At 45.1% G+C, this 19,740-nt stretch overlaps 1 protein-coding gene across 2 annotated transcripts in view; it reads left to right on the forward strand.

Moving 5' to 3' along the window:
* Positions 1 to 11,269: 11,269 nt before the first annotated feature.
* The window catches only part of RAI2 (retinoic acid induced 2), a 60,571-nt gene continuing 52,100 nt past the window's right edge, over positions 11,270 to 19,740 (forward strand). The window contains exon 1 of one of the 2 annotated variants that reach the window (XM_063083595.1): positions 11,270 to 11,464. The gene's annotated coding sequence lies outside the window, so the exon portion shown is untranslated. Of the gene's footprint in view, positions 11,465 to 11,703; positions 12,056 to 19,740 lie in introns of those variants that run through there. The other variant, XM_063083594.1, reaches the window with a different exon arrangement.

Genomic DNA, 19,740 nt, shown 5'->3' on the forward strand with positions numbered 1-19,740 from the left:
CAAATCCAACAATGTATAAAAAGAATACACCAGGATCAAATTGAATTTATTCCAGATATAAAAGTTTGATTCAACATTCAAAAATAAATCAACTGAGCTAACCGGCCGGCAACTGAGGCCACCAGATGTGGGAAAGCAGGAGGGGCAGGGGGATTAGCAAGAAACTGGTAAAGGGCCACAAAAAATGATTACATTATGTCATGATAAATATAGCAATTATCCTGATTTGAGGATCACACATTGCACACAGGTATTGATATTCAATGCTGTATCACACAGATAGGTACCATCAATTATGTTTCAATTATAAATAAATAAATAAGAATATGATAGATACATAAATTTTAAAAATCAGTGTAATCCATCATATTGATAGGCTAAAGATGAAAAACCAGATAATCAATATTAATTGATGCAGAAAATGCATTTGACAAAATTCAGCACTCATTCTTGATAAAAACTCAGCAAGTTAAGAATAGAGGGAAATTATCTCCACTAAGATCAGGAACAAGATAATAATGTCTACCCTCACCACTTGTACTCAACTTAGTACTGGAAGTCCTAGCAACTGCAATAAGGCAAAAATATATGTAAAAGTATTCATATTGGAAAGAAAGAAATGAAACTGTTTCTGTTTTCAGACAATATTATTGCTACGTAGAAAATCCCAAAGAATCTCTAAAAAAAAAAAAAAAAAACTCCTAGAACAAATGATTCTAATAATTGAGTACATATGAAAACCAAAATTTAAAACAATACCATTTACAATTACTCCAAAGAAAATAGAACACTCAGGGCTAAAGTTAACAGAATACATACAGGATTTGAGTGTTGAAAATGACAAAAGGCTGACGAATAAAACAAATCAAAGACCTTAATAAATGGTAATGCATTTCATGTTCATGAATTGGAAGACTCAACATACAGAAAATGTCACTTCTTTCCAAATTAATCTATAGATTTAAATCAATTCCTATCAAAATCCCAGTAAAAGTTTTTGTAGACATAGACAAGCTTATTCTAAAATTTATATGAAAAGGCAAAGGAACTGGTTTAGCTAAAACTATCCTGAAAAGCAAGAATAAAGTGGGAGGAATCACTCTACCTGATATTAATGCTTACTATATAGCTACAGTAATCAAGGCCGTGTGTGCGAGTGGAGATATAAACACACAGATCAATGGAACAGAATAAAGAATCCAGAAATAGACCTACACAAATATGGTCAATTGATTTTGGACAAAGGTGCAAAAGCAACTCAAAAGAGGAAGGATAACCCTTCTAACAAATAGTGCTGGAGCAATTGGACATCCACAGGCAAAATTAATTAATTAATTAAAATAAAATCTTTGGCTTTTTGAAAACACAAGATACAGATTAAGAGAAAATATTTGCAAACCATATATCTGACAAAGGACTAGTATCTAGAATATATAAAGAACTCTCAAAATTCAAAGGTAAAAAAACAAACAATCCAATTATAAAATGGGCAAAAGACATGAACAGACATTTAACCAAAGAAGATATACAGATGACAAATAAGCACGTGAAGAGATTTTCAGCATCATTAACTGTTAGGGAAATGCTCTTATCCATGGGAGATACATTCCAAGACCCCCAGTGGATGCCTGAAACCACAAATAGTACCAAACCCTATATATACTTTTTTTTCCCTATACATACATACCTATAATAAAGTTTAATTTATGAATTAGGAACAGTAAGAGATTAACAACAATAGCTAATAATAAAATAGAAAAATTATAACAATATACCATAATAAAAGTTATGTGAATGTGGTCTCTCTCTCTCTCTCAAAGTATCTTATTGTACTGTACTTACCTGTTTTTGAACCTCTGTTGACTTTGGGGAACTGAAACTATAGAAAGCAAAACTGCAGATAAGGGGAGACTACTGTACAAATTAAAACCACAATGAGCTTTCACTACACATCTGTTATAATGGCTAAAATAAAAATGGTTCTAACACTAAATTTGTAAAGTTAAATCTATCGATCTTCTGTGTTATGTCTTCTATTATTGAGTAAAAACACACCTACCCTAAATAATTCCATTTTTATTTATTTGGATTTTTTTGGTGTGTGTTGTAAGGTGGGACTCTAATTGTATCACTTTTTCCCAAGTAGTTGGCCAATTGTCTCAATGCTATTTAATATAAAATCTCCTCTTCATTGATTTGTGCTTTCTATTTTACAAATAATAAGCTAATATTTAATAGATTCTGTTTCTGGGCTGTCAATTCTGTTTTGTGGCTCTGTCTCTCTATTTTTTAATAAAATTTTTTATTTTGAGATAATTATCACAGCTGTGTATTTATTCTGAGAAATAACTATTAATAGGGAACATTGATATACACTAAGATATTAATTGTAGTGTTCTTTATAACAGCAGAATTTGGAAATAGCCTACACTTCCAACAGCAAGGGAAAAACTAAGTATGTGGTGATAAATCCACTTAATAAAATTGTATACAGCCATTGAAAATGTTTATCGTGATTATGTAATATTATTTTAATGCCATGAGAAAATGCTTATTATTTGAAGATATTGAGACAAAAGCAGGACTAAAATAATACATAATATTATTTCAGTTGAGTAAATACTAGAAAGAGAAAAACTTGAAGAAATATGCAGATCATTGAAAGCAATTATGATCAAATGTTTATGCTGAAGATAGAATAGCCTTTTACACTTATATTTAATTTTTAGATGAATATTATAATGAACAATTAATTTCAAAAGCATAAATTATATGTATTCTACAGTATTTCTACATTAATTGTGAATATTTTCTCAAGCAAAAACATATTTTTCAAAAGGTCACCTCTTTTTCCTCTAAAATGTTTCCTTGTCAAAAAATAAAGACCTACCTAAAAGGAGTGAAAGAGATTATCCAGGATGGTGATGGTTCGCAATTTATGCAACCTTGCTGTCAAGTTTTGGGACAGTTCCTCTAAGGCAGGATGTCAGTGAATGAGACACCAACTCAATCCCATGTGGACATCAGAGACTGATGGGACATGTTGTTAAGTTGGGTTGGATAGTGGAGCTGCATCTCCAGTGGAAGGTTTGAGAGCTCTGCAGAGAATCAGACCCAGTAGCCTAGTTCTATGAATGGGGCGAACGTGGGAAGAGGTCAGTGAAATGGTGACTGGGGAAAGCTGTGGCTCCAATGGCTGAGTGACGCCCAGTGCACTCCACTCAGGAACATGAGGAGCTTAGATGAGAGTAGCCAACCTCAACTCAGATCCAACACACTGGTGGTCTGGCTCAGAAACTGAGCAAGGATAAGCTGAGGGGTGAAGAGCATCAGAGAATTCGCCTGAGGGGAGGCCAAGATACACAGGGCTGATGGTGAGCAATCTTGTGAGATCGTTTAGATACTGACCCCGGCACAAAGAAGTCACGAATGCGAAGCATGACAATTAGAAATGCTAACCAGCCTAGACAAGAGAGATTTGACACTCGCTTTCTTTCCGTCCTTCTATAAAATTGTTCCATTCATAAAATTCTATAATTTGAGATATTCTCCTAGATGAAAAAAATAAAATGATTAAAGTCCTTGAAGTCCTGTTCAAAAATTAATGACCTTGCAGCTCCTTTCATCTCTTGATGTTATGGCAACAGAAACCTCTTTGTCAATTACATTAGAGACACTTGCAATGCATGAATCAGGACAAACCTAACAGGCCGTGGACACACTGAGGGTGGTAGGACCATGCAATGCAGGTTGTGGCATAGATCGTTTGGGAAACTGCTTGCCACACTCTCATTTGTTTATGAAATGCATGCTAGCTAGTCAGACAGGTTGTATCTATCGGGAAACTAATCGCTTCCAACAGCTGATGTGTTTGATGGCTGAGAAAGTCATCAATAGCTCTTCTCCCAAGAGACTATTGCAAAGATAGAATGCACTCACCACAGTGCCAGGCACCAGGAGACTGTGGTTTGGGGTGATTGCGGATAATTATGAACCACTGCTTGTTGTCCTCTTTAACAACAATGCTCCTGTCTCAGCAGTTACTTTTTATGATCAGTTTTGGATAATATTCTAATTACTAATGCTCATTATTCCAGGGCAATTCTGCTGATTTCTTCTTTCTTACTCAGGGATCAATCAAGCTCATTTGTGAATGAAATTTTAAGAAAGGAAAAGGTAAGTCTGACAACCTGGAAAAAGATTGAAACTTGGCACATGTAAAGGTGTGCGTATGTGTCCAGATTTGCTTGTGCACACGTCTCTAATCCCCGATTCCACCGTCGGCAGGCTGGCTTCTGCAAGGTCTTCTCTGAGCTATCCTATCCTTGGTCCTTTACGTACCAGTATTTCAACCACACTCATGCCACAGTTGGCACTGGTATCCCATGCAGCAAAATAATTCGCTTCCCCCAAAACAAATCTGGGTCAATTTTCACTTAACTAAAATCCACTGGCTTATTATAACATGCCCCTGACTTCAACTCTCTATCCTGGCTATAATCTTTTCTGGCCCTTTCTTGGTGACTTATATGGACTCTGCTCTATCTCATGCATCCTGGCTTCTCACTTGGCTTGTACAGGGCTCTCTGCTGATATGGGCAAATTCTGATAGCCTCAGGTGATGGTCACACGACTACAATGCCAAACCCACTCCATCCACATCCACCCTCCAAAAGGAAAAAATGAAGTTGCATTTGATGGTTATAATACTTGTGGGAGATAATAGATATTAAAGCTCCTTAAGGATAATTAAAGACTAAGCACAAACATGAGGGGAGGTAATAATGAATTTACTACTACTTATTGAAGGCCTCCTACACGAAGAGAACTAAAGTAGATTCTGTGGGAGACACATATAAGCCACACGTCCTCCCACGATGTTTACAATCAAGTCAGAAAGACAAGATGTAAGGGGAAAGATGGCTACTACTGCTGCAAGGAATCCAAGAGAGAGAAGATGGCTTGTTCAAAGCCACTTGGCCAGAGCAATGACAGAGCAGGAGATAGAACTGAACTATCCTGGCCCCTGGCACGGGAGTCTCATCCCTTTGTCAGTGGCAGAAGCATATCTTTAAGGCACTGCTAGAATGAAAACCACCACATGCGCAGCTGGTCTTCCAAGTTAAACAGAGCCATGTACTTCAATCATGTTCTAGTTTAGATGATATCCTTCACTTGTTCCTAAAGTCAGATCAAGATACCAATTCCTGACCTACTTCTTCTCTACACTTGTTTTTGGTAGATCTCTTGACTCCAGAATGGGCCTTATCCCTGGAACTGGACTAAAACAAAACAAAGACAATTCCGTTACTGCATATATGTCTTAGGATGCTTTCAATTGCAAGCAATAGAGACTTGACTCAAAAAAGTTTAACCTATATATAAAGCAATGTAATAATTTACATAACAGGAAATGCAAGGTTAGGTAGCTCTAGAGTTCGTTGTTCTAGTAGTTCAATAACACAGTCATGGTCCCAAATCCCAGGTTCTTTCTCTATTTTTGTTGTGCTGCCTTGAGCATCAGCTCCCTCCTAGGCCTGGTTCCTAGCATCGTGGTGACCATCCACCCTGATTTCCTGGGAAGACCTTGCTTTTGCCTTTGGCCCTGACATAATTATTACTAGCAACCCCTTTCACCCTCAGTAGTGTCCTGGTTTAGATGATCAATTATATGGTCAACTGCATCATGTTTTTGCTGCCAGTTGCAAATGGAGTTACGTTATCCTCATATTCATCAGGAGAGGGAGGGATGCTATTCTAGAGAGTAGGAACTCACCCATGAGCCCCCAGCAAATCTCTCCTCTCATCTATTTGGCCTAAACTATAGCAGGACGGATGCAATTTTTCTTAGATCGAACAGACCCACCCTAAAGATAGGATCAAATTCTAAGGTACATAGGTTTCACAGGAGAGGGATATGTATCTGAACATTTGTGTTCTCTTAGGAAAGAGAAATGGGGAATACAGAATGGAGCGGCCACAAGCAAAGCCCTTTGTAATGAGCCTGCTTCTTATTCATGATAATTTCTCAAAATTCTCTATGAAATGAAATGCTCTACTGATTGTGAGACTAAACAGAGTTACAACTGGATTATCAGAGACTTCAATGCAGGGCAGGGATGGTACTTTATCATTCTTTGTATTGTAGCATGTAGCTTAGTACTGTAAAGTAATAGCTGTTCAGTATATATTTATTGATTGCCTAACTTAAGGACCAACTCACATATCCCTGGATTCAGTCTTTGCTAGTTTTATCCAAAGGGCATAATACAGTTCACATGGAATCTTCAAATGAAGAACACTGAAGCCCCCCGCCCCCATTCAGACCACACCAGATGTCCAGATGTGTCCGTTCTATGAGAATAGTCAAAACCTTTCACTTCCCCCGTGGGCTCTGAACATAACTCAGGTGAAAATGTCATTCACTCAGAACTGTTTCTGTGCATGTTTCCATCCTCTTTCTCTAAGCCTGGGTTTGGTTGCAGCCCTCTGTTCCTCAATTATCCTTGCATTTTCTTCAGCATTTATCCATTTGCATTGCTTTTTTTATCCTTTGCGTCATGATTATGTTTTCAAATGCCCCCTCGTTCAATCACTCAATCACCCAGTAAAGATTATGAACCACTAAAACATTTTTAAAACAAAATTTCCATTTTAAATACACTATTCAACTTCAGTAAAATCGAGACCCTTTAAAAATCTCTTGAAAGCAATAGACCGTTTTCCCCAGACACATTCACACCCATGAGCACTAAACTGGCATCTACAACTTTAGGGCTTTCAGGAACCCCTTGAGATAACCATACAATGTTCATGCAAGTCGGATCAAATCTGTTGGTGTGCCCCAGGGTGATGGGCTCAGCCGCTATTCAGTTTGCTTATGTCTTCTGCAATGTTCATCAATACCCACTGCTTCAACCAACACCCAGGGCCTTAACAACTCCAAAATCTAGGTCTCCAGCTTAGATTTTGAACTCCAGACCTGCTCTTCCAAATTCCCACTAGATATCTCTAGGCGGCTACCTCCAATTCAAGATGTCCTAATCAGAGTTCCCTGGGGCAGACACTGACAGTGCTCCACCCATATCCCTTGGGCGCTGCCATTTCACTGTGCTCTGCAGACATCCAGCTGCCAGGATCCTCTCCATACTTAGGAAGGACCCTCTGCCTGAACTGGGTGGCAGGTCGGAATCGCCAGAAAATCCACGCTCCCTGGACAGCCCTCAACGAGCTTCTTCTCCTTTAGAGTGGGTGTTTTGTATCATGGCCAAGAGTTTGCCAATGGGATTAAGCTCCAGTTGCCCACAGTGGTAACTGTCCTTGATAACAAACCCCCTATTGGCTGTCATCCCCACAACCCTACCAGTGTCTCCTTCCAAGTCAACCGTCAGCACTCAAATCCTTATCTCAGAAACTGCTTCTGTAGGAACCTATGACTTTCATCATCTCCAGCCCCAAATCTGCTTCTCTTCCTAGGAACCCCTATCTCAGTGACAACACCCCCACCCACCTTGTCACCTGAGTTGGAAAACCAAGTGTCAGTCACTCTAACTCCTCCTGTTTTCACCATCACTAAGCCCTATTGAGTCTGTATCCTGAGTACCACTTAACTTGAGTTCCACCTCTTCATCTCCGCTGGCACTACCTTGATTCAAATCCTGATCATTGCAACAGCCTCCCTTACCTGGTCTCCCTGGTGCCAATCTCACCTCCCTCTGATCAGCCCTCCATGCTGACCAACGGAGTGATCAGTCCGGAATCCAAATCTTTCCTGGTCACCCCCTTGCCTAGGGTCTTTCAATGGTTCCCACTGGCTACAAGAAAAAGCTCCTTTACCGACAGACCAGGGACCTCAAGTGACCCCTAGGGTCCTTTTCCCCCTCCTCTGCTATTCCTCACCACCTCTACTCCAGACTCACAAAATATTTGCAGCCTCTAGAACATGCTCTGCATCCAAGTTTGGTGCCTGCTGTTCCCTTCACTTATAATGCCTTTCCCTTACTTTGGAAAACTCCTATTTATCTCTCAGCGCTCAGCAACTGTCACAATCTCTGTGCAACCTTCTCTGACTTCCCTGCCCCATGCCATCCTCCATACCTTCCCAGCACAGGGATAGGCCCACTCCTTAGGTGTTCAGCTAGCCCATTTTATAACTCATATGTACACATAGGATCACATTGCATTATTAACAGTTTACTTATTCGTCAATGAGCAAATTGGGGTCAGCAACCATATATTAACCACGTCTCTAATAAAAGTCCTTAGCTCAGTGACTGGCCATCCAGTAGGTACTTAATAGATGTTTATTGGATAAATGAATGAATCATCCATCTGGCAACTGTGCGAAAAATAGATTATGAGAAGATACTTGGTTCCTTATTTAAAATCGCCAAGTATTAGAATTACAGCTCTCAAAAATGACCCTGACCCACCCTGGAAGATTTTGCTATTGTTCGTTCCTGCTGCTTGGGCATGTCCTTTCTTCCCTCCATTTTATTAGACACCCCTTTAACTGTATGAACGCAATTCTTCTATATTAATGTCCTATGTCTGTTCCAAAGCACCCCCTGCTCCTGCCCCCACTAATCCAGACCTGTCCTTAATGAATCCCTCTTTTTTCCCTCCCTCTGCAAGGGCAACCACAACGAAAATGCAGACGGGTGCCACTGTACATTTCTTTGGGAATGGGGGTCATGATACCTGTTTATTATGCATTAATCTGAATCAATATATTCTTTCCTGAAAACAAAAGCACCTCGAAGGGCAGCAAATATGAATCACAACTGCCAGTGAAGATCAAACATTAACCCAGGGTTGTGGTGAGGCCAACAAAAGAAACAGGCTAGTAATTGCCTTCCAGGATGCCGAGCCCTAACATATACACACACACCACCTCAACGCGCACAAAACCTTTATGGATCTTTCATCCATGAACTTGTCCAATTATAATGGCTCAGCTGTGTCTTTAGTTGTATTCAGGTTATGTCCTGGCAACCCAGACCTCACATACCTGATCCAAGAACTCATCCTGATGCAATTATGAGATCTATAGAGGAAGTCTTTGGTTACTGACATAGTTGGAGACACATTCACAGAAAAATATTTCCACAGATATTGTTAATTACTAGGGGCTGATTTAAAACCCCAAAGGCCTGACCAAAAAAAAGTAGGAAGTGGTACTTTCTGTTGATATTCATAATTACCTATTCTTAAACTCGTATTGTGTCTTTCTGCCCCGTGTCGATTGGGTGCTTCTTAATTTAATTTCTTTTTCAAAAGAGGAAGTTCAGTATCAAGAAATGGTACTGCAAGGGCTGACCTCTCCATTAGGCACTGTAGACACAGTGCCAGGGATCCATAGTACCTTACAGGCCCATATAAATCTTTGAATTTCTCGTAAAATCAGAAGATAAAAGTAATCTTTTAGGTTGAAGAAAATGTTTTAATATATAATACTAATTGTTTTAGTCCATTTTGTGTTGCTATAACATAAATAACTGAGACTGGGTAACTTATAAGGAAAAGAGGTTTATTTGGCTTACAATTCTGGGACAGCTGCACCTGGCATGGGCCTCAGGCTGCTTCTACTCATGGCAAAAAGTGGCAGGCAGCCATCAGGTACAAGCAGATCACATGGCGAAAGGAAGCAAGAGAGAGAGAGAGAAGGTGCCAGGGTCTTCTTAAGCAACCAGCTCTCACAGGAACTAATAAAACGAGAACTCACTCATTAATCCCCTCTCCCCCAGCGAGAGCATTAATCCATTCTTGAAGGATCCGCCCCCATGAATCAATCAGTTTCCAACACTGCCACGTTGGAGATCAAATTTCCACATGAGTTTTGGAGGGGACAACACATCCAAATTCCATCACTAATATATTCATCTTTACACCAATGCAGTTGTAAAATGTAACTTTTTTTTTTAATCTAATTTTTGACTGGCCAGTACAGGAATTGAACCCCAGACCTTGGTGTATGAGCTGGGGTCTAACCAACTGAGCTAACCGGCCAACCCTATGTAAAATGAAACTTTTAATACCATTTTATGGAGGAAGAGGTTCGCAAAGGCAGAAGTGCCCAAGAAAGTCACAGTGCGGCCCTGGTGGTGACCATGTTATGCTTGCAACACAGCATGGTTAGAATAGAGCCTTTCAAACACAAGTTCAGGTTCCCATGCACTAATTATAAACCAGCCAGGCTGCTCTCTAGGTATTTCACACTCTGTGTGGCCACCCCAAACTCTACAAGAGGGAAGTCATGGTTAGTACACACAGTGTTGGGATTTGAGGGGGTTTCAGCGTGCAAAGAACTGCTAGATTCATACTGCTCTCTGCCCTGATTAAAGTAATGTCTGCTCTGCCATTCTGTCACCAATATATTCATCGTGTTTTGATTAACAGAAAAAAATCTTTAGAGATTAAAACAATGTAGTTGCTTCCTTTGCTCTCTTAAAGCATTCTAAGGATTTAGGTTAGTAGTGGACTAATGGGTACAAAACTATGCTATCTACCCTAAGTGAATTGCTGCACAGTATATGCACGTATTGAAGCAACACACTGTACCCCACAAATTATGTACAATTAAATCTCTTTAAAAAATAAAAAAAATTAAATGATCCATAGTACTAACGATACCTATTATTTACCTACTGGTCAGCAACCATATACATATTCATTATCTCTGTCAGTCCAGTTCTTACCAGTGTCTGGTAAACACTAGGTACTTAATAAATGTTAGATTAATACATGAATCACTTCTTGGATGAAAATTAGATTATTTCCGTGGACTAATTTTATCTTACCTAATCTCCCACCTTGTGAGAAGTAGCTTCGAGCCGTATCCCAACTGGCATTTTAGGGCCCTTCCCCACCCCACCCCACCCCCAACCCCTCCATCATCCAAGCACTGCCTCTCTCCTGGGCTCGGTTCCTCTCTCCTCTTCATACTAGGGTCTGGAATGGTCCCCAGCCCGTCGGGAGGCAGCAGCAGGGTCCCTGCTCCTCGGGCCCTCCCCATCGCGCACCCCTCCCACCCCCCCGCCCCGGGCGCCCCTTCCTCCTGCCACCAAGTGCTGCCCACAGGCACGCCCTCCCCGTGGGCGAGATCACCTGTCCCTCCTCTGCCGCCGCCTCCTCGGGTACCCTTTCGCCCCCCTCCTGCTCCCCCTCCTCCGCCACCTCCCCCGAGCCCTCCCCTTCCCCGCCTCCTCCCACCCCTCGGTGTATATAGTAAAGGCCGGGCGCCGCACGCAGACACACAGTCGCCCGGACACAGGCGCGCACACACGCTCACGCACAACCGGCGGCGGCGGCGGCGGCGGCGGCGACAGCAGCTCGGTGACAGCGGCGACGGCGGCTGCCACCGCTGCGCACCCCCTTCAGGCGGCGGGCAGCGAGACCAGACCGGAGAGTCCCCGCACCCGCGACCACCCCGCGGCTTCCTGGAGGCGGCGGCCGCGATTGCGAGGTAGCGGCCGCGGCGCCCGCAGGCGGGCCGGGGTCGCCCCCGCCGTCCCCAGGCGGACCTGCCACCGGGACGCAGGGGGCGCGCCGGGCTGGGCGCGCCTGGCGGGGCCCGGCGCCCGGGGAGGGGCCTGCTCCCGGGGGCAGGACGGCGCCCGGAGGCCGGGGCCAGCGGGGAGGGCCGGGCGGGGGCGGGGACGCGGGCCGAGGCCGCCACCCTTGCGGCGCGCCCGGGCCCCGCTCCTGCTCCCGGCGCCGCGCACTGGCCGGCGGGGCCGGGGACGGCCGGGGAGGCGGCGCCGGCTGGCGGGGCGGGGGGCCCCCCGAAGTGGGCTTCGGGCCGCCACCCGCGCTGGCACCGGGCGCAGAGGGCGGCGCGCGGCGGACTCCGCGCCCGGGCACCGCACCGGGCCGCCTCCGGATCTGCCATTCTGCCCCGGCCCGGAAAACCCGGCGCCTTCCAGGCCCTTCGAAAGATGGATTCTGTTGACGTATCTGGCGGCCCTGGCGAGCCGGGTGGAAAGTTGGGTTTTGCCAGATCGCGCTGGGCTCCTCTTTGTGACGCTCGGCCAGCCCCGCATCCCCCCGGAGCCGGGTGAGTGTGCGTCGGCGCCCCGGGAGCCCGGGTGCCCTCAATGCCCAGACCGGGTGGCCGCACCAGCTCGGGCTTTCTGCCATGTTAAGCACCGAGCAGCGTTCTGGCTGCCTTTTCGCGTGCGTTTCAGTGGCGCCTTTTGCTGCGGAGGGAGTTATTGCTTGTCTCCGCGTTGGCTTTTTCGGGGTTGGGGTTGTGCTCTGTGTGTTTGCTTGTTTGCCGTGTAAAGCCCGACTATTGTTCAGGAGAAGCTCCGCCTGGGTGGGGAAATGGCATCCCACCACAGTTGCTGGCGAGGGGTCGAAATGTTGCCAAACAGCTGCTGCTTTGTGTTTCCCTATCAGAAGTCCCTGGAGTAGGTTTGGGGCACGACGGATGGATGGATAGAGGGTTGGGGCACGGAGGAAGAAGGTGGCTGTGAAGGAGCGGATTGTCACCCACCCCATGGCACGCAGTCAGCCCTCCCTTTCCGCCTGCCAAACTTTTATGAATATTCCTCTTCTGTCAAGAGGAAGCTTCATGAATTTAGCCCAGTTTTCCAAGGAAAAGCAGCCCTGCTTTAACAATGGTTTGAGAACTTAATCAATGAGAAAGGCAGGGGAGGAGGCGCTGACACCATATCGGGGATGTGGCTGCTTCTTGCAGAGTCAGGTAGGGGAGAGGTGGGCAGGGCAGGGCGCAGCGCCTGGGTGGCTGCGTTCCCAGAACTGTTGGTAGCTTTACCTGTGCCCGCTGGTGCCAGCCACCGTCGTGCCCCCACCTCTTGGGCTGCTCAGAACCCGGCGACGGGGCTTGAGGGGCGGCTTACAGCAGTGCGTGGGCCGGCCCCCTCATCTGGCGTTTTTAAGGATGTGTAAATATTTTGCTGAGGATAAGTGACATCAACAGAATGATATTCCGCAGAGCCCGGGTGTGCAGCGATGATAAATAGATACGGCCAAACAAAGTTTTGATAACCGTGTATTCTCATGGCTCGCTCTGTTTCATTTGGGTCTTTGTTTTTGTTGGTTTAGCATTATCTCGCATCCTCTGGTGTGATCCCTTTATTTAGCTGATTCTTGGAAGCTTCTCTTTTGAACAGAGAGAAAAGCAGCCAGCAGGGAGAAAACAATTCTTAGCCTTGAATGCATCAGGCAAGGTTGGCTGTGCTTTTCCCAGCGAATCTTTCCCACTGGTTTCTAGATGTCTCTGTTTGCTCCTTTCGAGTCATCAGAATTGTTTGTTGGTAGACCAAGAGACTTCTGCTAAGTTTGGAAATGTGGTGTGGGTGTGCCTTTGTTACAGGAGAGAGGTGGCGGTGTGGGAAGGGGACAGTAGGGAGGCTAGTGTGTGGGAGCCACTCACCAGCGGTATCCTGCTCCCACCCACTGTCTTTCCTGCACATTTTCTTCTCAAAGGGGAACATGAGGAGCTGTGCCACTTGCAGAAGCTGGGGGTGGGCTGGAAGGCACAGAAACATAAGCCTGGTGGCATCCCAGTTAGAAGCCCAAAGAAGCACACCTCCTCACACACATACACACACACACACACACACACACTCAAACACTCAGTAGCCTACCAATGGGCACTCACTTCTCATCCTGACAGATGCCCACTGGAGGCATCCCTAAGGCGGCCCGGGCACCTTGAGCCAAGTCAGACTGGAACTTAGGGTACTGAGTGCTTCGGCACCAGCCAGGGGGATCATTCAGCCACCCGGGGGGGGGGGGGTTCTTTTATTATGCAAAGAAGCCCAGACCTCCAGCGATGAGGTTTGACCCAGGAAAACCTGCTCATCTCAGGAATAAATAAGAAAATCGTTTTCCAGGTGATGCCAATTGCTGCTGCGAGAACTTGGTCGGTGAGCAGTTGGGCAAGAACTGTAAAAGAAATATCAAAATCTTGTATCCAGAAAACAGAGCCACTGAGACAGGGCCATCTGAACTGCAGAGAAGAACAAGGGAAGGCTAGGAGGTGTGAGACGAGGTGTTGCCGGGAGTGCTCTAGCGTCAGCAGCCAAGGAGCTCTAGCTGTAATGACCCTGAAACTGAGGGTAGGACTGGCCTCCCAAATCCGCTGACCCAGAATGGAGATATTCAGTATGTGCAGATAGCCACGCACGATGTGCTCCAAAGCCACAGTAAGAAAACAGCAAGTGTCTGTTCTCTGGCTCCTCCCCTAACCTTGGATTTTGGGGGAAGAGGGCAGTAGAGGGAAATAAATTAGGGAGGAAACTAGCATTTGTTGTTGCCCTCTGTCTGCCAGGCACTTCACATGTGGGAAACCTTCTCAGGCACCCTGTGATGGAAGCATTATTTTACAGATAAGGAATCTGAGACTCAAGAGAAATTTCCAGTTGTGAGTCCAATTCCAGACTTCAGTGCTTATGATTTAAAGGGGGCAAATGTCCCTTATCCCTGCTCCAAGTCTCCCAAAGGCCAGAGTCCTCAGCCCCTCCCCTTTCACAAAATATGGTACCTAACTGGTATGTGTGTAGGGCAGGGGGAAGCCCACCAGTGAGGCAGCCCAGTCACCCACAGTGCATGCTTTTGTGCCAAGTAGATAGAGCCAAAATCATCCCTAACTATTTCAGATGGAAAGATGTGCCTTTCCAGCTCGGAATCCCCAACACCCAACTGTTCCTTAATAAATGAGAGTTGAGTGACTAAATGACGGAACTGACGGAATGAATGGATGTACGCAGGGAGCTGTAAATCACTGTCAAGGCAGACCCAGCAGGGAGAAATTGATATGTTTGGTTGGGGACTTGAAATTCCTGGTGTCATGCTCCAGTTTTAGCTCTTGGTAGTTCCATGCTGACAAGCCCTATTTTAATCCTTACAACATCCCTGTGAGATGGGCAGTATTATTCCCATCTTGTAGATGGTGAAACTGAGGCTCAGATAGTTTAAGTAATTAGCCCAAGGTCCATTGTGGGATCAAAGGGTGGGTGGGGTATTTTTTACTCATAACTGACTCAATAAACAAACACTCTCAGTAAAAATGAGGAGGGGACTTGCTATGCAAATGCATCATCAAAGCAAGTTCCTTAGCCCCCTTCCAGCCAGACAGTAACCTTTAACCTCCTAGAAATTCTGGAGCCACTGGGAGAGCCAGGACTTGAATCCATATATGAGGTGCTTTTGATTGTGCTGCCTCCCTGATCAGAATATGAGGGGGACCTCAGAGAACGAGGCTCTCCAGGAGGGGAGAGATGGCTAATTACACTTTTCCCATGCACAAAAAGCTTGTGTGGGATTGTGAATTAAGCTTGATTTGGGGATCAGGGTGACATCCTTGCTGTGGAGTTGGCAGCTCTTGTCTTTGGAGAATGCCTCTGATTACCACTTCTCCCTCCCACCTCATCGTCCGCCCGGGTGCCCATCATCTCCTTCTCTCCGGACTCAAGGCCTCTCCTCCGTGGCTCGCAGTTTTTGATGAGCCTCTTGAGTCTACCACCCCCTGTGCTCTGATGGCAGCTGGTGAGAGGGTGATTTTGGCGGCCACGTTAGTACTTCTGGATTTCACACATGACCCTCCTTCTCTCTCCAGCCAAGAACACGTACACGTGCATGCACAGACACAGGCGCACATAATTTGATCATGTTTCTGTATCTGCCTCACCAAATTAGATTGCAAACCCAAAACTGTTATTGAAAGAAGTACGTGACTTTGGTGATCTTCTGTCCCAGCCCCTGCCCTGAACAGACCAGAACAGCTAAGATGGAGGTGGCTCCACCAGCAGATGCCTTGAGTAATGATCAAACTCATTGGCCTTCTCACTGTGTGGGGCCGCCCTCCCGGTGTAGGCATGGTCTGTCTTCGTCCATTCGGGCTGCAACAACAAAATACCGTAGACTGGGTGGCTTATAAATAACAGAAATTTGTTTCTCATAGTTCTAGAGGCTGGAAGTCCAAGATCAAGGTGCTAGCATATTTAGTGTCTGGTGAGGGCCTGCTCCCTGGTTCATAGATGGTGCTTTCCCATTGCGTCCTCACATGGTGGAAGGTGCAGGGGAGCTCTGTGCGGTCTCTCTGATAAGGGCATTAATCCCGTTCATGAGAGCTTAGCTCTCTAGATCTAATCACCTCCCAAAGGCCCCACCTCTTAATATCATCACCTTGGTGATGAAGATTTCAACATATGAATTCGGAGGAAGGGGGCCAGGGGGCAGGGAGGAGGACACAAACATTCAGACCACACATGGTCCCAGGGCCTTTCATAAAAGCTCATTTTAATCTCCACATAGAGTTAGGGCTGGACTCCTAGAACATCCCAATCCTTGTAGTTCCTATTTCTGCTGTAATTATTAGCTCTACCAACTCAATAATTCTAGAAGATTTTGGAGCATACCCCACTCACACCTATCACTCCTCTTCCCACAGCTTTTCGGTCTTTCATCATAGCACTGTCTAATAGAACTTTCTATGATGATGAAAATGTCCTATATCTGCACTGTGGCACGCAGTAACCACTAGCCACATGTGGCTATGGAGCACTTGAAAGGTGGTCAGTCCAAATTAAGATATGCTATAAATATGACATATGCACTAGATTTCTAAGACTTCCTACAAAAAAGAATGCAAAATAGCTGGTTAATAATTTTTATGTTGATAACATGGTAAAATAATAATATATTGAATGTATTAGTTAAATAAGATATGGTATTAAAATGAATGTAGCCTGTTTCTTTTAATTTTTTAAATGTGCTTGCTAGGAATTTAAAATTACATATATACATATTTCTATTAGACAGTGCTGCTCTGGATGGAGCACACTAACCACCACCAACCTTGTGATATCAACTTTGTAGCACCTCCAGATGTGTTGGGGACATAAACTCTGTGTCTTCTGTCTCGATGGCAGATGGGAGGCATGGGACTGAGTAGCCACAACAGTCTGGTGTCAGGCGATTTTGATTTTCAATAGCTAAGGTGCCATTTTGGGGGATCCCCCATCCAGCCTAGCCAGGAGCATGTTTGCTCAGTCATGTTCTGTGAGGAATGCAGACTTCAGAAACCTAATGGTGAGAGCAAGGCAGGGGTGGGGTGGGAGGCAAACACAGGGCTGGCTTGACCAAAGTGGCCCCTTTTCTTTTCCTTTCCTCCCATCTAGCCCACCCCAGGCCGGTGTCCTCTCCGTTAGAGAGTTGTCTCCTGCCTGACCCCAGTGATTTCCTTGACACCTGTTCTAGTAGCAGCTTAAAGTCCTGTCCCTCCCTGGGATTTGTGCTTGGAGAATAACGTCCCAGGTAGACACCCTTATGCTGAGAGTGGGTTATACAGGGCCAGGGCCAACCTTAAAGAAGAGAAGGGAGGAAGGAGGATGCACACAGGCATTTCCTGACATCTCAATGAGAACAAGAGCAAGGACATAAATCAGATTTCTGGGGATGGGGGGGCAGGCGCAGAATAAATGCAAGGAAAGCCAGTTTCACGCACGCGCAGTGCCGCAGGTAAGGAAACCTAACCAAAGGCAAGTTCGGGGGGTGATGGGAGATGGATTTGGGCTGGCATTACAGCCAAGGCCTTGCATTCCTGGGCTCTTCCCTGGGCACTGGGCATGGCGTGAATAGACAGAAAGGGATGGGATAATGAACTTGGGACTGCGGTGATTTATAGGTCAGGCGCCTGTGGCTCTCACTCCTGAGGGGGCTGCCCCCACAGGGGACCCTTGGCTGACCTCCTTGGGCTCCTCGGAAGGAGCTGATTTTGTTTCCCATGGCAGAAGCAGACTGTTTACTGGAGCACAGGAAGAATCCGACATTCTGGCGAAAAATAATTCATTAACAGCCAGGGTATTACCAGTTCCCTGGAAAAGCTCCTCCAGCTGCACTGTAGCAACTGTTCTTTTTCAGCAGCAGAATTGGCCTCGCTGGCAGCCAAGACTGGGTGTGTTTGGGCGTTTTTGTTGTTGTTGTTATTTTTGCCTTTGTGCGTACGGCCACTTTTTGCCTTACAATTCAGAGAGAGGAACGGAGGCCTGGACGGGTCGAAACAGTGTAGCTGTTAGCCCGACTTTCCTTCGTGGTTTAAGCCTGGAAGCTCTAGGCTGACTCTAGGAACACAGGTTTTTTCCTGACCAAAGCCCACCCCCAAGCTGGGGGCACTGCTGAGCCACATAGAATGTTCCAGAACTACAGGAATTTTAGGGAATCACAGCACCTGCTCTTAAGACCCACTGAAAGCAATTGGCTGAAGGATTCTCCCCCCTTCCCCCACACACACTACCACACACACACCAGGCAGAAAGTCCTAGCTTGGCTGTGGGGAATTCTTTTGCTTACTATTAATTGGCACAGTGGGGCCAAAGTATGTGATTCATCATCCCAGTTTTGAGGGCATTTGGAAAGCCAGGCAAGCATAACCAAGAGAATGGGCTGCATGTTTTGCTCGCTAAAGAATGATTGAATCTACAGTAAATAAAACGGAATGGTTCAGGAAGCTTTTTGTGCTCTGGAAAAATCTGCTTTAAAAAAAGGGTTTTGTCTACTTGTTTGTTTTTTAATGCCTCATGTTCAGAAGTGTGTACCCAGCTAGCAAGAAATGGGAAAGAATGGCATTTCCTTGTTTTAGTTTTTTTAAAACTCTAATTGCAGGTTAAGTAAGATACAGTGTATTGATTTTGGTTTTGTATGGAACATAACTAGATAATTTTATTTTACGAGATATTAATTTCCATCCATTTAGACTGATGAAATATGCATTCAAAATGTACCGTAACCTACCCCTACTACCATCGTAGTATTTCTTTAAGGTTCCTGGATTCAGATAGAGAACCTATTTCATTTATGTGGAAAAGGAGTAAATATGTCCTTAGACGACATATATGTAAACCCACCTTAGATTTCAAAGAAGATGAGGCCTTTTCCCTTTGGTGACTGCCAAAATTATGAATGCTGAAGGTCAAGCATATTTGGCTTTATCTGTAGCACGGTTTCTCCCCCTTGTCCCTGTGGGTGTTTAGGCCAGATCATGCTTCGGTGTGGGGGACTGTCCTGTGCACTGCAGAATGTTCAGCGGCATCCCTGGCCTTGACCTGCTAGATGCCAGTAGCACCCCCCCCAACACACGCACACCCCAGACCTTGCCAAATGTCCCCTCTGGGACAAAATCACTCGGGTTGAGAATCACTGGTCTAGACCAAAATTTAATAAGTAATTTGTGGTTTGGGGAAAATTTAATTTGAAATAATAAAAGACACAATTTCCTCCTCTCTTATATATACAATTCATGGTGGTGATTAATTAACAGTTGGAACTGGGTCATGTGCCTGATTTAATTCTAAGGTTGGTGGAAGGATCTATAAGATTGTATAAGCACAGAGATTTTTTTCAAGGCACACAATTGAATAAGTCATAGGTAATTGGGGGGCACATTGTAAGAACTAGAAGCTTCTCTGGTTTTTCATAAAGAGAACAGGTTTATTCCTCCCTAATTTTTTTTTTCATGTGCACCTGATTCCAGGCATGACTTCAAAGCCACCAGCCGTCTTCCTCCACCCCGCCCCCTCCCCACTGTCATCTCTCCTGCAGCATCTTAAGCCCGAGCCAATTAATTTAGCCCTTTAGTGTACTTGTGAGAGCTCTGCTCGTAATATTGTGATAGACTCATTTCAGATTGTGGCAGCCCTTTTACCCACCACTAAATTCTATGTTTTCCAGTACTTCTGAGAGAGACTCAGTGGTGGGTAGATGGAGCATTCT

This window comes from Cynocephalus volans, chromosome X (genome assembly GCF_027409185.1).
Source record: "Cynocephalus volans isolate mCynVol1 chromosome X, mCynVol1.pri, whole genome shotgun sequence".
Lineage (NCBI taxonomy): Eukaryota > Metazoa > Chordata > Mammalia > Dermoptera > Cynocephalidae > Cynocephalus > Cynocephalus volans.